The sequence below is a fragment of the Simochromis diagramma genome, unplaced genomic scaffold, assembly GCF_900408965.1.
Source record: "Simochromis diagramma unplaced genomic scaffold, fSimDia1.1 OVJJ01000348.1, whole genome shotgun sequence".
Taxonomy (NCBI): Eukaryota; Metazoa; Chordata; class Actinopteri; order Cichliformes; family Cichlidae; genus Simochromis; species Simochromis diagramma.
This window is the reverse complement of record NW_024386755.1, coordinates 2,088,100-2,105,354: the sequence shown is the minus strand read 5'-3', so window position 1 is coordinate 2,105,354 and position 17,255 is coordinate 2,088,100.

The following is a 17,255-nucleotide window of genomic DNA, read 5'->3' as shown; positions in this document are numbered from 1 at the left end:
TAACTAAAAAAAAAAGCCAAAAACAAACCACTTTTCCACAAATGCTGAGTGCACAACATGATTACAACTATTACTGCTGCTTTGGGCAGTAGGTATTTATCGGTATATATAAGGTATTTAATGCTAAAATCTTAAGCTCTCACAAATGTCAAATCCTAAACATTAAAGGTGCATCAAGATATTCAGCTAGATTTTTCAAATGTAACTGAAAGTTTTTAACATTCAGCTAAGCTACTGGGACAGTCTGAGACGTACTATCTTCAAGATTTATATTTTTGGCTGACTCATCGTTGTACCTTTGCAAGTCAAGTCATTTAATAGTTCAGAAGATTAGAAAGAAATCTTGAATGGATGGAGAATTTCTTGTTTATTTGAGCTATTTATTCCTTTAACTCAATGAATGCAGTATATGGCCTTATATATTACATTACACAAGGAAACTACAGAATAGTTTAGAGTTTATAGTTTCAGTTTATAGTTTATAGTTTCAGTTTACACATTGTAGTTACAATGTGTAAACTGGACAGTAAAAGACCTGGTGATGCCATCAGGCGTATGGTGGAGTGTAAAAATCAGCAATTAAAGCCAAAATGGAAAAATAAAAAGCTTTAAATTAGATTTCACAGACAGTGGGCAAAACAAAGAACCTCTGTCTGTCAGATTCTTAAATGTTGCTAAATCCTGATTGGTGTACATATGTAAGTTACATCACCTTTTGTAAGCTGAGCCCATCCCCTTCAAACAGTACAACAGGACTTAAACCGCTTCTAGAAATGAACCTAAACTGCTCTAAATGTGGCAAAAATGTTGCATTTACAGGCTCCCGCTGCTCATGTAAACCAAATGACTGAGAAAATGTGTTGAATATAGTAGCTGTGGTGTTTGTGTGTGTGCTTTATAATGTTTGAGGGCACCTCTCTTCTTTTGTGCCTTTCCTTTCTGTGCGTTTGTCTCCTGGCGACTGACCGGCTGCTCTCCATTCATTACTACTGAGGCCAGCAGCCAATAATTCAGCTCCGTAACTCAGGTTGTCAGAAGCTTGGCAGGCACAATGTAGAGAGAGCGAGCGAGAGAGGCAGAGGGAGTGGTTGTGAATGGGACTTTGACGTCAGCCTCCCCTCTCTCCGGTCGATTATGTGTGTATCTGTGTGTGTCTCTGTGTGTGAATAGGTGAGACGCATCAGTTTTTTGGTCTTTATTGAAATGCATGATGTGGCACCAGAGTGTGTTCAGAGTCTCTCCAAGGCATTTTACAACACACCGGGGCAGACATACAAAATGTCCCTCACCACGTGTGTCACCTTTCTCTGAAATGATGGAAACAATGAAGTCATTGGGTTCCTGAAACAGAACGTTTACAGCCTGCACATCTGCCTGGGAGGGTTACAGGAGATTGAATGTGAGCTGCTAAAAAGGGATCAAAGGATGAAAACCCAAACCCTGACATTTTATGAAATGATCTTTTTTTTTTGTGGAACAACCATTAAAAGACCCCGAGGTGCTAATTTTGAAGTGCTTCACCTAAAAGCAGCATTTACGTAACGGTCCTCAAATCCATTTTTGTGAAAAGGAGAGCCCGGCTGCCGGTAGGAAAAAAAAAAGGTGCTTTATGCATCTATAGACCCATGACTCACTTGTTTACTGACGCTTTGTGCAGACAGTACATCAGAAACAATCAAAGCACTTTGGCCATTCATGAAAATCTAAATGTAATTGGCAGGATCACATGACTGACACATATACAGGCTTAAAAAAGGAAGTAAATGATACAGGATGCAGAAGAGACATTCAGAGGCACAACTGAGAAGTTTACACAGATATTAACACCAATTGAGGCTTCATCAGTGAAATTTCACATCCCACGTTCATTAATTATTATTAGCTTACATTTCTGTATTGCATTTCAGCCAGTTGGTTTTTCGTATTTCAAGAAGTCAGCAAAACAAAACTCCCTCATTCTAAGATGTTATTTCACATGGATATCTTTAATTAACAGAATTTCATGTATGTTCAAATCCCATTAATCACCATGACATTAGTGGCTTCCACACAAACATGCACCTTAAATTGCCCTTGATGGCAAACATAAAACCGACAGAGAAATATAAAATGTTTTTGCTGAACCAAACTTAACAGCCTTCCCTTCATTATGCATAACTTTAAGTATAAATTTTACCCTGTCACATTTAGGAACTGTTAAATTAGACCAAAACTGTTTTTTTTTTAAATCTTCATAGACTGTATAAAAAGATGGCTGTACCAACTATGACATCCCCCTTTCGTTAGTGAGGTTGATCGTTTCCCTCCACTGCCACGTAGAGGTTATGGAAGTAAACGTGACATGTGAGGATGTCGTCGGGTGACTTGTCAGTTTGGCTCTGATGGTGACAACAATTTACAAAATGAGCATCGTGTTTTTTTCAGTAAGACCTGAAACAACTGGTTGTACCCATATACTCTCCAAGATAATTTTTATTGAAGACATAGAAAAGGGAACACGAGGCTTTTTCTTGGTAGTCTCTTAACTGGACTTGTTGTTGTAACCAGTGGAGATGCCCCTAGTGGTGATAAAAAAGAATGCACGTTACAGGAACTCCAGCACTTTTCAGCATCATAATCAGAGTTCATGCAGCAACAAAAAAAGGAACATTTTAGACTTAACTTAAATAGACAAATAAACAGAATAAAATCTTTTTACTCTTTTCTGTGTATTTTACCTGGAGCAGCAATCTTTATTTTGCTGCAGTTGCTCCAGGTAAAAGGAGCTAACATGCTAAATTTGGTAGTATTCTTTGAATTTGCTTGCTTGAGAGAGGCTGTGACTAGCTGAGTGGGTTTATGGTGACACATCTGAGCATTTGATTTTAGCTTTAATAATTCCCCAAACAGTTCCTATTATTTGCAATTATTTTTTAATATGTTACGTTGCTGTAACATGTTATTTATTTATGATTTATTATTGTGCCTGTTTCTGGTTGTTATTGTTTCGTCGTACTGCAAGCTTAGAAATATGGTATCTAACCAGATTCTTACTCTGGATGGCATTACCTTGGCCTCCAGTAACGCTGTGAGGAACCTTGGAGTCATTTTTGACCAGGACATGTCCTTCAACGCACATATTAAACAAATATGTAAGACTGCATTCTTCCATTTGCGCAACATCTCTAAAATTAGAAATATCCTGTCTCAGAGTGACGCTGAAAAACTAGTTCATGCTTTTATTACTTCCAGGCTGGACGACTGTAATTCATTATTATCAGGGTGTCCAAAAAACTCACTGAAAAGCCTTCAGCTAATCCAAAATGCTGCAGCAAGAGTCCTGACAGGGACTAGAAAGAGAGAGCAGATTTCTCCTGTTTTGGCTTCCCTTCATTGGCTTCCTGTTAAATCCAGAATTGAATTCAAAATTCTACTCCTCACATACAAGGTCTTAAATAATCAGGCTCCATCATATCTTAATGACCTTGTAGTACCATATCACCCTGTTAGAGCACTTCGCTCTCGCTCTGCAGGCCTACTTGTTGTTCCTAGAGTATTTAAAAGTAGAATGGGAGAGAGAGCCTTCAGTTTTCAGGCCCCTCTTCTGTGGAACCAGCTTCCAGTTTGGATTCGGGAGACAGACACTATCTCTACTTTTAAGATTAGGCTTAAAACTTCCCTTTTTGCTAAAGCATATAGTTAGGGCTGGACCAGGTGACCCTGAATCCTTCATTAGTGATGCTGCAATAGACGTAGGCTGCCGGGGATTCCCATGATGCATTGAGTTTTTCCCTTTCCAGTCACCTTTCTCACTCACTATGTGTTAACAGACCTCTCTGCATTGAATCATATCTGTTATTAACCTCTGTCTCTCTTCCACAGCATGTCTTTTATCCTGTCTTCCTTCTCTCACCCCAACCGGTCGCAGCAGATGGCCGCCCCTCCCTGAGCCTGGTTCTGCCGGAGGTTTCTTCCTGTTAAAAGGGAGTTTTTCCTTCCCACTGTCGCCAAAGTGCTTGCTCATAGGGGGTCATATGATTGTTGGGTTTTTCTCTGTATCTATGAAGCGCCTTGAGGCGACTTTTGTTGTGATTTGGCGCTATATAAATAAAATTGAATTGAATTGAATTGAATTGAGATGACTTACTGTGAATTAAACTTCTCGTGGTTTCTATAAGACAATCCTCTCATTCCTTCTCCACCCCCCCACTTGTGTCTATTCTTGGCCACTTTTAATCAGTCTTGTCACAACACATCACACAGCAGCACCGCTTTACCACAGTAATAGTACATTGGTGCATGATCTTTTCTCTTTTGTATTAAGCATATCTCTGTCTTCTCCTGCTTTTCATGCCCAAGGCAACTGCTGAGACACAGACAGAGAGATGACGAAATTTATTTTAAAAAACCCAAAAAACAGATTAGGAGTAGTTGTCTGAGGGTATTATGGACTGGATACACTGGATTAGTCTGGTGCATCTTGAAGCATTATTCTCAAATTATTGCTGCAAAGTTAAACTTTTAGGTTTACTGAGCTTTCACTGAGGACAAAGAAAAAAAAAACCCTCAGACTATCCACTCGTTGCTTCTGAAATACAGTGCAGAGTCATGCTGCCTTTTCACGGGGCTTTGATGCTGCTGCTTTTGAATGAGGCTTCTGCCTCATCCCTTCATCTTAAAGCCACAGAGCAGATGTTGTGTTGTGGATGTGCAGGGAAATATTTATTGTTTATATCCTCTTGAAAGACAAAAATAAACCTGCCCATCCCTCCTCTTTTGCCCTGCTGATATATCTGTGAGACAATCTTTGTGCTGTGACACATCCAAAAACAGTGGGGATACTTGTAAAGGAGCATTGGGCTAAATGTGAGGTTTCTCAAATAAATTGTAATGCATTACTATGGAAAATTTATAGAGAAGCAAAAGAGGGAGGAAGAGCAGAGAGGCTGAGCTTTGACTCCTGACTGTATCTGTAGGGATAAAGTTAAAGCTCTTGTCTGAGCTCCCCGGCTTCATGGTCTGCTTGCAGGGAGTGCACCCTCTGCTCCAGGGTCGCAGCAAATACCGGTTGGACAGGCAGGTATCACATGTAGGCACACATGCAAATAAAGATGGGCATTCATCCAGAAGCACATGAAAAACCATATTAGGCTAACACAGGCTGGCACTGACAGAATCCTGTTTTAGAGAGCTAAAGCGTAAAAATAACACGCATGCAAATGTTACATTATCAGCAGGGGGAGATTGAACATTTAAAGCCAAGAAGTTGGTAGTGAGCAAAAGATGTATTGTCAAGGTCTGGGCTGGCAGACCATGTGGAGTGGAAAGTAGTGGACCCAACTTCTACATGTGTGAAATGTGCACATTTCAGACATTTGAGAGGCGAAGTGTGAAATGGACACAGTGGACCGACCTTTTTATTATACCCTGTGCCATGATTTCGGTTTGCTGCTCATTATAAACCTAGCTAACCACTTGCGTAATATGAACTAGCATGACATTGACATAGTTTGAGGAGATGGAGCTAGCTTTCAGGTCTGAAAAGTAAAACCCATTATTAAGGGTTTTTAATCTGCATTCTTCACAGTAGTCAGCAGGGGGCGACTATTCTGGTTCCTAAAAGAAGTCGAGCAGTTTAGAAGCCTATTAGAAAATAACTCTTCAGTTCCTCCGTGTGCAACCTCAGTAAACACTTTGCCAAAGAGTTTATGAACTCATTCACTAGTTTCAAGCCTGAAGCCTGAAAATACACCTCAAGTGTATTTTGTGAATGATGACTGGGTCCAGAAAGTCGGATAAACCCTGATGTGGCGGCGTAAGCTTGTGATGTTCGGTTTCAAAGCTCACAGCTCAAGGCTTCATAACCTGTTGGTGACGTAATGCTTGCTATCTTTATTTTTTCCTAAAAAGGATACAGCTTTGCAGATGATTTGCAGGAGGATAACTTGTGAGGATTTTAAGGTATTTGCTTTTCCAAAGTCAAGAAATGTATTAAGTTAGTTATTGTCAGATTTGATTGATGATTCCATCTGTGAAATTTTAACCATTAAATTTAAAGTTATTGCTTACAACACATTAACTGGAAGAGAGTCTCCAGAATAACTGCCCACATAGATTTTAGTCTTTAATCCTGTGTTTCACTGAGTCTGGGGACATTCTGAAAGAAAAAAAGAAACTCTTCTTATCAATTAATCAGATCCAAATATAGAACCATTTTATTTGTCCTCATATTTGAATTAATTATTCTGAATTTTTCATCCCACTTGTTATTGACTGCTACAATTGGTATCAATATGCCATTTATACCAACTGACCAGACAGCCCCTGATGATGTCGTGCTCAAGTGCAGCAGGATAACGCTCAGGTGAATGATGAAAGCTGTGCTTACCATGGTTACAACTTAAAGCTGGGTTGTTATGGGAAAAACAACACAGGAAGCACCACTTCTAAACCAACTAACGTAAATCCCACACAGAAACACATGAAGCTACACGACTCTTTGTGTTAGACTCATGACCAGTGTTGGTCAAGTTACTTGAAAAAAAAGTAATCAGTAACTAATTACTGATTACGTCCCCAAATAAGTAATCCCGTTACTTTACTGATTACTTATTTTCAAAAGTAATTAATTACTTAGTTACTTAGTTACTTTTTAAAAACACGATTTACAACCTGAATAGGTGATAAAGCGATAGATCTTTTTTTCAAATCAAAATCAAATCACTTTTATTGTCACATCACATGTGCAGGTACGTTGGTACAGCACATGTGAGTGAAATTCTTGTGTGCGAGCTTCACAAGCAACAGAGTTGTGCAAAATACAATAATGTAAACAAGCAAAATACAAGAATGGCTACATCTGAAACTAATAAATATATGTACAATATATAATAGTATATGCATTTCTGGATGTGTATACTAAATATTTTTCTACATGTGTGTGTGTGTGTGTGTGTGTGTGTGTGTGTGTGTGTGTGTGTGTGTGTGTGTGTGTGTACACATATTTTACAAATTAAATAGAGTAAACAATAAATAAAATATATAAAAATATACAGAGTTGAGACATGTGCAAAACAGTGGCATTACTGTACAGTACGGAGTGCATAATGTTAAAGTTCCAGTAGTGAAGCTGAGGTGTCTATGAAGTGTTCAGCAGTCTGATGGCCTGATGGAAAAAGCTGTCTCTCAGTCTGCTGGTACGGGACCGGATGCTGCAGAACCTCCTTCCTGATGGAAGTAGTCTGAACAGTTTATGGCTGGGGTGACTGGAGTCCTTGATGATCCTCCCCGCTTTCCTCAGGCAGCGCTTCCTGTAGATGTCTTGGAGGGAGGGAAGCTCACCTCCAATTATCCGTTCAGAGCACCGCACTACTCGCTGGAGAGCTTTGCAGTTGTAGGCGGTGCTGTTGCCATACCAGGTGGTGATGCATCCAGTGAGGATGCTCTCAATGGCACAGTGATAGAAGGTCCTGAGGATGCGGGGGCTCATGCCGAATCTTTTCAGTCTCCTGAGAAAGAAGAGGCGCTGCTGCGCCTTCTTCACTGTTTTGTTTGTGTGTACTGACCACGTAAGATCCTCAGCCAGATGTACACCAAGGAACCGGAAGCTGCTCACTTTCTCCACAGCAGCGCCGTTGATGGTGATGGGGGTGTGTACTTCTCTGCACCTCCGGAAGTCCACTATCAACTCCTTTGTCTTTGCGACGTTGAGGGTGAGATGGTTGTCTTGACACCAGTGGGTCAGGGCGCTGACCTCCTCCCTGTAAGCCGTCTCATCACCATTGGTGATAAGACCCACCACTGTAGTGTCGTCCGCAAACTTCACAATGATGTTGGAGTTGTTAGTGGCTGTGCAGTCGTAGGTGTAGAGTGAGTATAGGAGAGGGCTCAGTACACACCCCTGTGGAGCACCAGTGTTCAGTGTGACGGGGGATGAGGTGATGCTGCCCAGTCTGACCACTTGGCGTCTGTCAGACAGGAAGCTAAGGATCCAGCTGCAGAGGGAGCTGCTCAGTCCTAGATCCTGCAGTTTCCTGTCCAGCTTCGAGGGAACGATGGTATTGAATGCTGAGCTGTAATCTACAAACAGCATTCTCACATACGTGTCTCTCTTCTCCAGGTGTGACAGGGCAGTATTTAGTGTCAGGGCTATGGCATCATCAGTGGACCTGTTGTGGCGGTATGCGAACTGTAGAGGGTCCAGTGAGTCGGGTAGTGCAGAGCAGATGAAGTCCCTGACCAGCTTCTCGAAGCATTTGCTTACGATGGGGGTCAGGGCTACAGGTCGCCAGTCGTTCAATGAGGAGATGGTGGAGGATTTGGGTACAGGGACGATGGTGGCCATTTTGAAGCAGGCTGGGACTACAGACAGAGAGAGGGAAAGGTTGAAGGTCTTTCAGCCCAATTCTACTTTTTCTGCATAATCCATCATACAAAATGTAATCAAATGGAAAGGTCCCTTTTTAAAACTTGTTTTATCAGTTTTAATCTTTTAACTTTATGCATCAAGCAAACATTTAATTATATGCAACATTCTCTGACTGGAAGAAATTTGTTTAATATTTAAACCTATTTTCTGCACATTCCAGCACATTTTTTTTTGTGTGTGTGTTTACACTCACTCTTTCAAATAGATGCAAGTAAAACACAGCAGAAAATAAATAAAATCAAAGACTAGCGGTCCTTTTGCTCTATTTTCACCTGTAAAGCAGGAGTTGGGTAGGCAGAGGTTTACCCTGGTGCAGGTGTGCCGCAGCGGTCAGTGGAAGAATCCGCGAGTTTCTCTGTGAGTTTCCCATTACGTCGTTGCGCACTCTGTGCTTGCTTGGAAGTTTAGGGGTTTTTTTTCGCTGTAAAAAGAAGTTTTCTTCCCACGCACAACGGACGCTAATGTTTGTGTCACTTTTTATGGAACCAAACTCAAAGTAAGGTCAGTACTTCCACGCTTTAAACGCTGCACGCTCATACTCTCTCCCACAATCAATATATGATCCATTGTTGATCTGCACACAGCTGTTGTCACGAACGTCGCACTTGTTTACGTCACTGTCATGAGACATTCTTGCAAAAGAAATCACGGTTTTAGTAACGCAGTAACGCAGCGTTCCTACGGGAAAGTAACGGTAATCTAATTACCGTTTTTGCAATAGTAATCCCTTACTTTACTCGTTATTTGAAAAAAGTAATCGGATTACAGTAACGCGCCCATCTCTGCTTATGACAATCATAAATACAGTAATGCTGCTATAAAGTAAAGTATATTTGTAATCCTTGGGGATTCAATGCCATGGGCACAAGTAAAGAAACTACAATGTAAGAGGAGTTATTTTGACTTGTAGACCCGTTTAAAATAAAACACACTGGCATGGCAGCAACACTGGCTGCTTCAACCGTGTAAAAACTGGCCAAGGTCGTAGATGTTAAATATGGTCAAAACAAATACTCAAACACAGGACACAGACTTTAAAAACAAACAAACAAAAAAAGCAAATAGAGAACTTTAATTTATAAAAAAAGACAGAAAAGGAAAAGAAAAAAAACATCATGAAAACATCATGACAAAAGGTGGCAGCAAAAACACAAGGTGAAAATAAATAAATAAGGGAAAACATAAAATCTTTTTCCAAGAGTGCACAAGGCAATGAAGCTGCAATAAATACACTAAAGTGACTGAACACAAGGGAAACAAATGAGGGCAGGAAGAAGAAAAAAAATCAAAAGAAGCAACGCAAAGAGAGTAGCATAAGACCGGAAGACACCATAACACACGGAGGGACACGTGAGGGGCGCACATGAGGTGATGCAAAAAACTCACAAAACCGTAAAACTAACAGTCAGTGGGCATGACAGTAGAAGAAAAGGCTGCAGTCATAAGCTGAATTGTGCTTCTATTTCAGCTGAACACTGGGGTTTCAGCTCTCCTCAGGGCTTGTTGCACTTCTTAACCCGCAGCGTTTACAACCTCCCCTTTTCATCCCTTTTTAAAAATATGTCTCAGATGCTGTGTCGTTTGCTTCCTCTTATTGATTCTCTCGATCCCAAAGCTCCCACAGCACAGCTCTACTGAATATTTTATTATGAGCGTTTTCTTTTCACAGGTCTCTTCTGTCTGCTCTACAGATGACTTAGCATACCACAGTCATAGATGGGATAAACTGTATTGGCTTGTCAAAGGAGCTTGCAAAGAAAAGCGTCTGGACTTCTTTAAGTTGCTTGAAGATGTTTCACCTCTCATCCGAGAAGCTTCTTCAGTTCTAAGGTCAAATGGTGGAGAGTCCCAGATATAAACCTAGTGGGAGAAACCCCACACAGAGGGACAAAAGGACCCCCTGATGATCCTCTAATCGCCTGAGCCAAGGTGTGAAACTGGGTGTGGGTCCCAATCAGCCAGAGTTTTGGGTGAGTTCATTGTGAAACCTGGCCCCACCTTATCATGCGAATTCCTGAGGTCAGATGGCCCAGGATGTGAGTGGGCGTTAAGGCGTCTGGGGAGGGAACTCAAAACTGGATTATAGATGGCAGAGAGTTGGTGTCGTAAACCACCGCCTCTGTTCAAAGATGGTCGCTCACAGTGGACATAGATGGCTTCTTTCAAACCATCTGTCCTCTCTGTCCAAAATGTGAACATTGGCATCCTCGAAAGAGTGACCTTTATCCTTAAGATGCAGATTGACAGCTGAGTCTTGTCCTGTGGAGGTGGCTCTTCTGTGTTGTGCCATGCGCTTGTGAAGTGGCTGTTTGGTCTCTCCAATGTAGAGGTACTGGTCCGTGTGTGTGGGCTTCCGGTAAACTTCGATGTTGAGGTTGCCATTCTCTAGCTAGTGGGGTATACTCCCACTAGGTTTATATCTGGGACTCTCCGCCATTTGACCTTAAAACTGAAGAAGCTTCTCGGATGAGAGGTGAAACGTCTTCAAGTAACTTAAAGAAGTCCAGACGCTTTTCTTTGCAAGCTCCTTTGATTACGATGACCTGGATGACTGAGAACCTTCACAGATGTATTGGCTTGTATCAGCTGTTTTTTCTTTTTGCTCTGCTCGGATCTTGTGTGTTTTGCACCTACAGTGCTAATAAATAATTAGACCACCTGCCATAACATTTGTTTTAATCTGTCAAAAAACTTGATTAAAACTAAATGACTGAATTCACTGAACTGAAAGCAGAAGTCAGAAATCAATCAAGCATCAAACCACTAAACGATTTTTTCTGTTGAGATATGAATGTAAATACAAAATAATACTGTGGTTCGGTGTTTTTTTCTACTTTTACAATATTACTGTAATTATATTTCTCCATTAAAAATATATTTTTGATTAAAGAGCTTGTGCATACTTGCATACTTCTACAGAAACCTAAAAAATGATTTTGAACATGTATGGCACAAACCTTACACTGAGTGGTAGTCTAATAAATTTTTTTAAGTGCTGCCTGTAGCCTTTACCTGTGCACTGCAGGACCATTAAAATACTTGGGCTGTGTAAAGGGCAGCCTTGAAGTGTTCCCACTGATTGATGTGTTGTTGTTTTACCAAGGAACCTATACACTAAGGAAGGTCTGGAGAGAATAAACAAAGATTTGATAAACTGATTTAATAACACTGTCAATATTCGAGCAAGGAACTCTGGTCTTTATAGTATTATAAGCTCCCCACCTACAAATTCTATTCTATTCCACCTGTGGCTGCTGGTCTGCTGTCACCCTTTGGGGTGAAGCTTCCTGCATCTCACCTGGGCTTTGTCTACGTGCAATCAGCAGGAGGGCTTCTTAACCCAGAGCACCAGAGCAACCTGCCAGTTTGTTATGTGCCTTCCGGCGAGGGTGTTGCTTCCGCAAATTGGACTCACCTGAGTGAACTTTCATTCTTCTGCTCTGGAAATATCTGGCTGCCTTCCCTGCCTGGTTACCTGCCCCTGCAACCTGGATTCTCTGGCTGCTGAACTGTGTCTGGATACTTCCACGAACAAACTCACTAGCAAACTCTCCTCTGTTATCTTTTTCTTACTTTAAAAACAGTAACTATTTCACCATCCTCTTGCAGACCCTCCCTCATTCCTCAGTTTGTCACAGCTCTCCCCTCCATGACCCGGTTCCCAGGACCCCCTCTCCAGTACTAGACGCCATCTCGTCCCCACAGCCATTCCTACCCCAAATCCCCTCTCCCCTGTGATTTTCATGGTTAAATAAAGACTGTTGTAAATGGTTTTCCAGTGTGTGGGGTGTCTGCATTTGAGTCCACCCCTTGGGCAAAATGCTGGGTTTATGACAGCTCCAGTTTAGCTATATGACCATCATTGTCTTTATTTTTCTGGAGACAGATGAGACACTCATTAGTGCTACATTACAAACTAAAGAAATATTTGCATTGCACTCATCAAAACTGTTTTAATGAAAAAAATGCTTTTAAAGAGACAAATCCAACAAATACAGACCAAAGGCCCAGTTTGAATTGGACCAGGTGAAGTTGATCAGCTGTAACTGTCTGCGTTGATTGAGGCAGCCACAATAATTGTTGAGAAAATTCTAGTGAGCGAGTTACAAACTTCATAAGTCCTACATTTGTTATGAAGCAGCAATTTCATCGCTGAAATTTAAATTACGGGAAAATACAGGATTTTTGAAACTACAATACCACAAGTGACCACTTTGGAAAGTTGGTAGCAAGGCTGAGTGTTAGCACCATATCCAGCTGTCTCAACACATCACACCACATGTTTTTGCTGTTTGTTGCAGTCTTTCCTCCAGACCTGGCTAAGACCAGCAGACTGTCATAACATATTACATTCACATACAGTGTAACATTTCCTGTTTAGCACTCAGTGTCTGAAAAGCTGCTCTCTGCTGTCATATGGGCATAACGGCTGCATGGGGATGACACTTAAACCACTCAGTAACTATCCACATTAATAATTAGAAGGTGTTGAGACACCACAGTATGGCTCAGTTGACTTAAAGAATTAAGTCTGCCCTTTTCATGCATGCATGTTTCATTACACACGTGTTGCATCTTATAAAGTCATGTTTAACAGGCTTGAGAGCAGCAAGGAGATGCAAATGTTTTTTAAGTCAAGTCCTGTTTGGCTATTAAACAAATTTCTTCTATCTTAACTCTCACAGGTATTACAAGACAGCCAAGCGCATGAAAAATTTAAATATAGACATAGTAATTTCAAAATGCATGAAGAAAATACTAACAGGCAAAAGCATGATTCCTGATATGTAGGCATAATATTAATTGTGTGTATTTTATCATTATTTCTTAAAGAATTTCAACTTTAAAATGTGCATACTTTTGTTGATCCACTGAATCAAGGCTGTGGCATGACCCATCTGCCCAATTCTTGATAGGTGAGGTAATGTACAGTGTAACTCATTAATATAATTACTATTTTATAATTGCTTGTAATGCACTTATGTCAAATATACTATATAGACAAAAGAACTCAACCTACTACATGTCACACCTACAGGAACTGCTTCACCATGGTAACCCATGCCATAAAGCTTCCGGTGCACCGTTTCTATGCTGATGTCTGTGAAGGTCCTCAGTCATCCAGGTTGTTGTAGTTTTAGGAACTTGGAAAGAAAAGTGTCTGGACTTCTTTAAATTTCTTGCAGACGTTTCACCTCTCACCCAAAAAGCTTCTTCAGTTCTAAGAGGAAATGGTGGTATCCCCCTATTGATCCTCTACCTAATCACAAAAGCCAAGGTGTGGGTTGCAATTAGCCAAGGTTTTGGGTGAACCCATTGTGAAACCAGCCCCACACAGGAAGACGCAGACACTAAATACAAGAGGTGAACAGGACCAAGAGGAAACAGCTGGGAGACACAGCTGACACTGATTACACAGATAAGATGTGGGAGCACGCAAAACTGAATACACTGACATATGACAAAGACCTTCAAAGTAAAACAGGAAACTCACACACATGCAGAGACACAGACTCAGAGACACGGGCTTTACACAGAGACCTGACTGAACTGGAACAGAGGGGGTACAGAACCGAAACCTAACAACTAGCAAAGCTTAACAGAATGAATAACCAGGATGAACAAGAACGTAAGACAATATTAATAAACACAAAACACCGAGTCATCAGATTCAGGACCATGACAGATGGCTTCTTTCACTTCGCTTTCAATCCATCTGTCTTCTCTGTCCAAAATGTGAACATTGGCATCCTTGAAAGAATGACCTTTGTGACCTTGAAAAACTGGGACTCTCCACCATTTGCTCTTACAGCTGAAGAAACTTCTCGGATGAGAGGTGAAACATCTTCAAGAAACTTAAAGAAGTCCAGACGCTTTTCTTTCCAAGCTCCTTAGATTTTCTGTGCTGATGTTTTTGCCAGAGGACTGAAAATCTGCAATCATTGAGTCAGCAGCATGTTGGCGACTTTTATGAATGCCGGGCTTCAGCACTCAGGGACTGAAACCTGACTGCACCTGATTTGTAGCTGTGACATGGATAGTTACTGTTAGAGAAGGAGAAGGAAAAGCTTTTGTTGAGAACTGACTTTATGAGAAAGAGTTTTGTTAAATCTGCAGACTGAGTGAGCTTTGCTAGCCATGAGATTGTGTGCAACATTTTTTTCTTTAAAAAGATTTCATGCTTTAATTTAGGACCACACTAAGCTGATATATTTGTGTTGGGCTCAGAGACTTGTAGTCAGCAATAACCTAACCACAGGATAACAGTTCAGGGAACACACTGGTCAGTTTCAAATTCCCATAAAGCCCCATGTCACTCGGACCGCAGAGTGATTTTAATTCTAATGAAACATCAGTTCACACATTATTCAAAGCTGATCATATGATTAGCCCAGTTTCTCACTCAGTGGTCTTGTTCATGCTTTTGTTTTGGTTTATCCAGTCCCGATCCTTCTCTGTAATGGTAAGCGATGACGAATTTCTCCTTTAATTGCTGGTTAAACTCGCCCTTAGCCGAGCGGTTGCTAAGTGCCCAGAGAGAGACAGGAAACAGCATTAAGACTGCGGCTGTCTGCTGCATCCATCTGTGACATCCAGCAGGTTAGGGAGGGAGGGAGGGAGGCAGAGAGAGAGGGTGTCTGGAAGGAGAGCCAGAATGACTCATAGGTCAGAGCTGTGTTAGTGAATGAGAAAGCGTACGTGTGCACCTGTGTGTGCATGTGGAAGTACATCTCTCTGCATTTGCACATTATGCAAAGTTGTGCTTTTGTGTTAATTTATTTGTGTTAATTTATTTGAAGCATTCAAACATCCTCCGGCTAAATCATTCACTAGCTACGCTTTTCAAAACAGATTAAAAAATACATCAAAGTAACTCTAAAATTGAACATTTGCTAATGTAGCTATTGAAAAGAAGACCTTATAAACTAAATGCTTCCCTCAGTTGTTGACTGCCCTAATTACCCTGAATTACCGCAAGATTATACTTTTATTTGATAAAAAATAAAAATAAAAAGTATAGTTTAAGACTCGTGCAAAAATCATGTGTAAACAATATGTGAAGGTTTTTGTCCTCATTTTTTGGCCAGAAAACAGAATCCAGCATTCAAACACACTTTACTCAATGACAGGTAGTCAAAGGAGCTTGCAAAGAAAAGCGTCTGGACGTCTTTAATTTACTTGAAGACGTTTCACCTCTCATCCGAGAAGCTTCTTCAGTTCTAAGGTCAAATGGTGGAGAGTCCCAGATATAAACCTAGTGGGAGTATCCCCCCACAGAGGGACAAAAGGACCCCCTGATGATCCTCTAATCGCCTGAGCCAAGGTGTGAAACTGGGTGTGGGTCCCAATCAGCCAGAGTTTCGGGTGAGTTCATTGTGAAACCTGGCCCCACCTTATCATGCAAATTCCTGAGGTCAGATGGCCCAGGATGTGAGTGGGCGTTAAGGCGTCTGGGGAGGGAACTCAAAACTGGATTATAGATGGCAGAGAGTTGGTGTCGTAAACCACCGCCTCTGTTCAAAGATGGTCGCTCACAGTGGACATAGATGGCTTCTTTCACTTCTCTTTCAAACCATCTGTCCTCTCTGTCCAAAATGTGAACATTGGCATCCTCGAAAGAGTGTCCTTTATCCTTAAGATGCAGATGGACTGCTGAGTCTTGTCCTGTGGAGGTGGCTCTTCTGTGTTGTGCCATGCGCTTGTGAAGTGGCTGTTTAGTCTCTCCAATGTAGAGGTCTGGGCATTCCTCACTGCACTGTACAGCATACACCACATTGTTAAGTCTGTGTTTTGGCGTTTTGTCTTTCGGGTGAACCAGTTTTTGTCTGAGCGTGTTGCTGGGTCTGAAATGCACCGGGATGTCATGCTTGGGGAAAACCCTCCTGAGTTTTTCTGATACACCGGCTACATAGGGGATGACAATGTTGTTGCGTCTGTCCTTCTTATGCCAATGTTCACATTTTGGACAGAGAGGACAGATGGTTTGAAAGAGGAGTGAAAGAAGCCATCTATGTCCACTGTGAGCGACCATCTTTGAACAGAGGCGGTGGTTTACGACACCAACTCTCTGCCATCTATAATCCAGTTTTGAGTTCCCTCCCCAGACGCCTTAACGCCCACTCACATCCTGGGCCATCTGACCTCAGGAATTCGCATGATAAGGTGGGGCCAGGTTTCACAATGAACTCACCCGAAACTCTGGCTGATTGGGACCCACACCCAGTTTTACACCTTGGCTCAGGCGATTAGAGGATCATCAGGGGGTCCTTTTGTCCCTCTGTGGGGGGATACTCCCACTAGGTTTATATCTGGGACTCTCCACCATTTGACCTTAGAACTGAAGAAGCTTCTCGGATGAGAGGTGAAACGTCTTCAAGTAACTTAAAGAAGTCCAGACGCTTTTCTTTGCAAGCTCCTTTACGATGACCTGGATGACTGAGAACCTTCACAGACATTCAATGACAGGTACAGTGGGGCAAAAAAGTATTTAGTGAGCCACCGATTGTGCAAGTACCCCCACTTAAAATGATGACAGAGGTCAGTAATTTGCACCAGAGGTACACTTCAACTGTGAGAGACAGAATGTGAAAAAAAAATCCATGAATCCACATGGTAGGATTTGTAAAGAATTTATTTGTAAATTAGGGTGGAAAATAAGTATTTGGTCACCTCAAACAAGGAAAATCTCTGGCTCTCACAGACCTGTAACGTCTTCTGTAAGAAGCTTTTCTGTCCCCTACTCGTTACCTGTATGAATGGCACCTGTTTGAACTCATCATCTGTATAAAAGACACCTGTCCACAGCCTCAAACAGTCAGACTCCAAACGCCGCCATGGCCAAGACCAA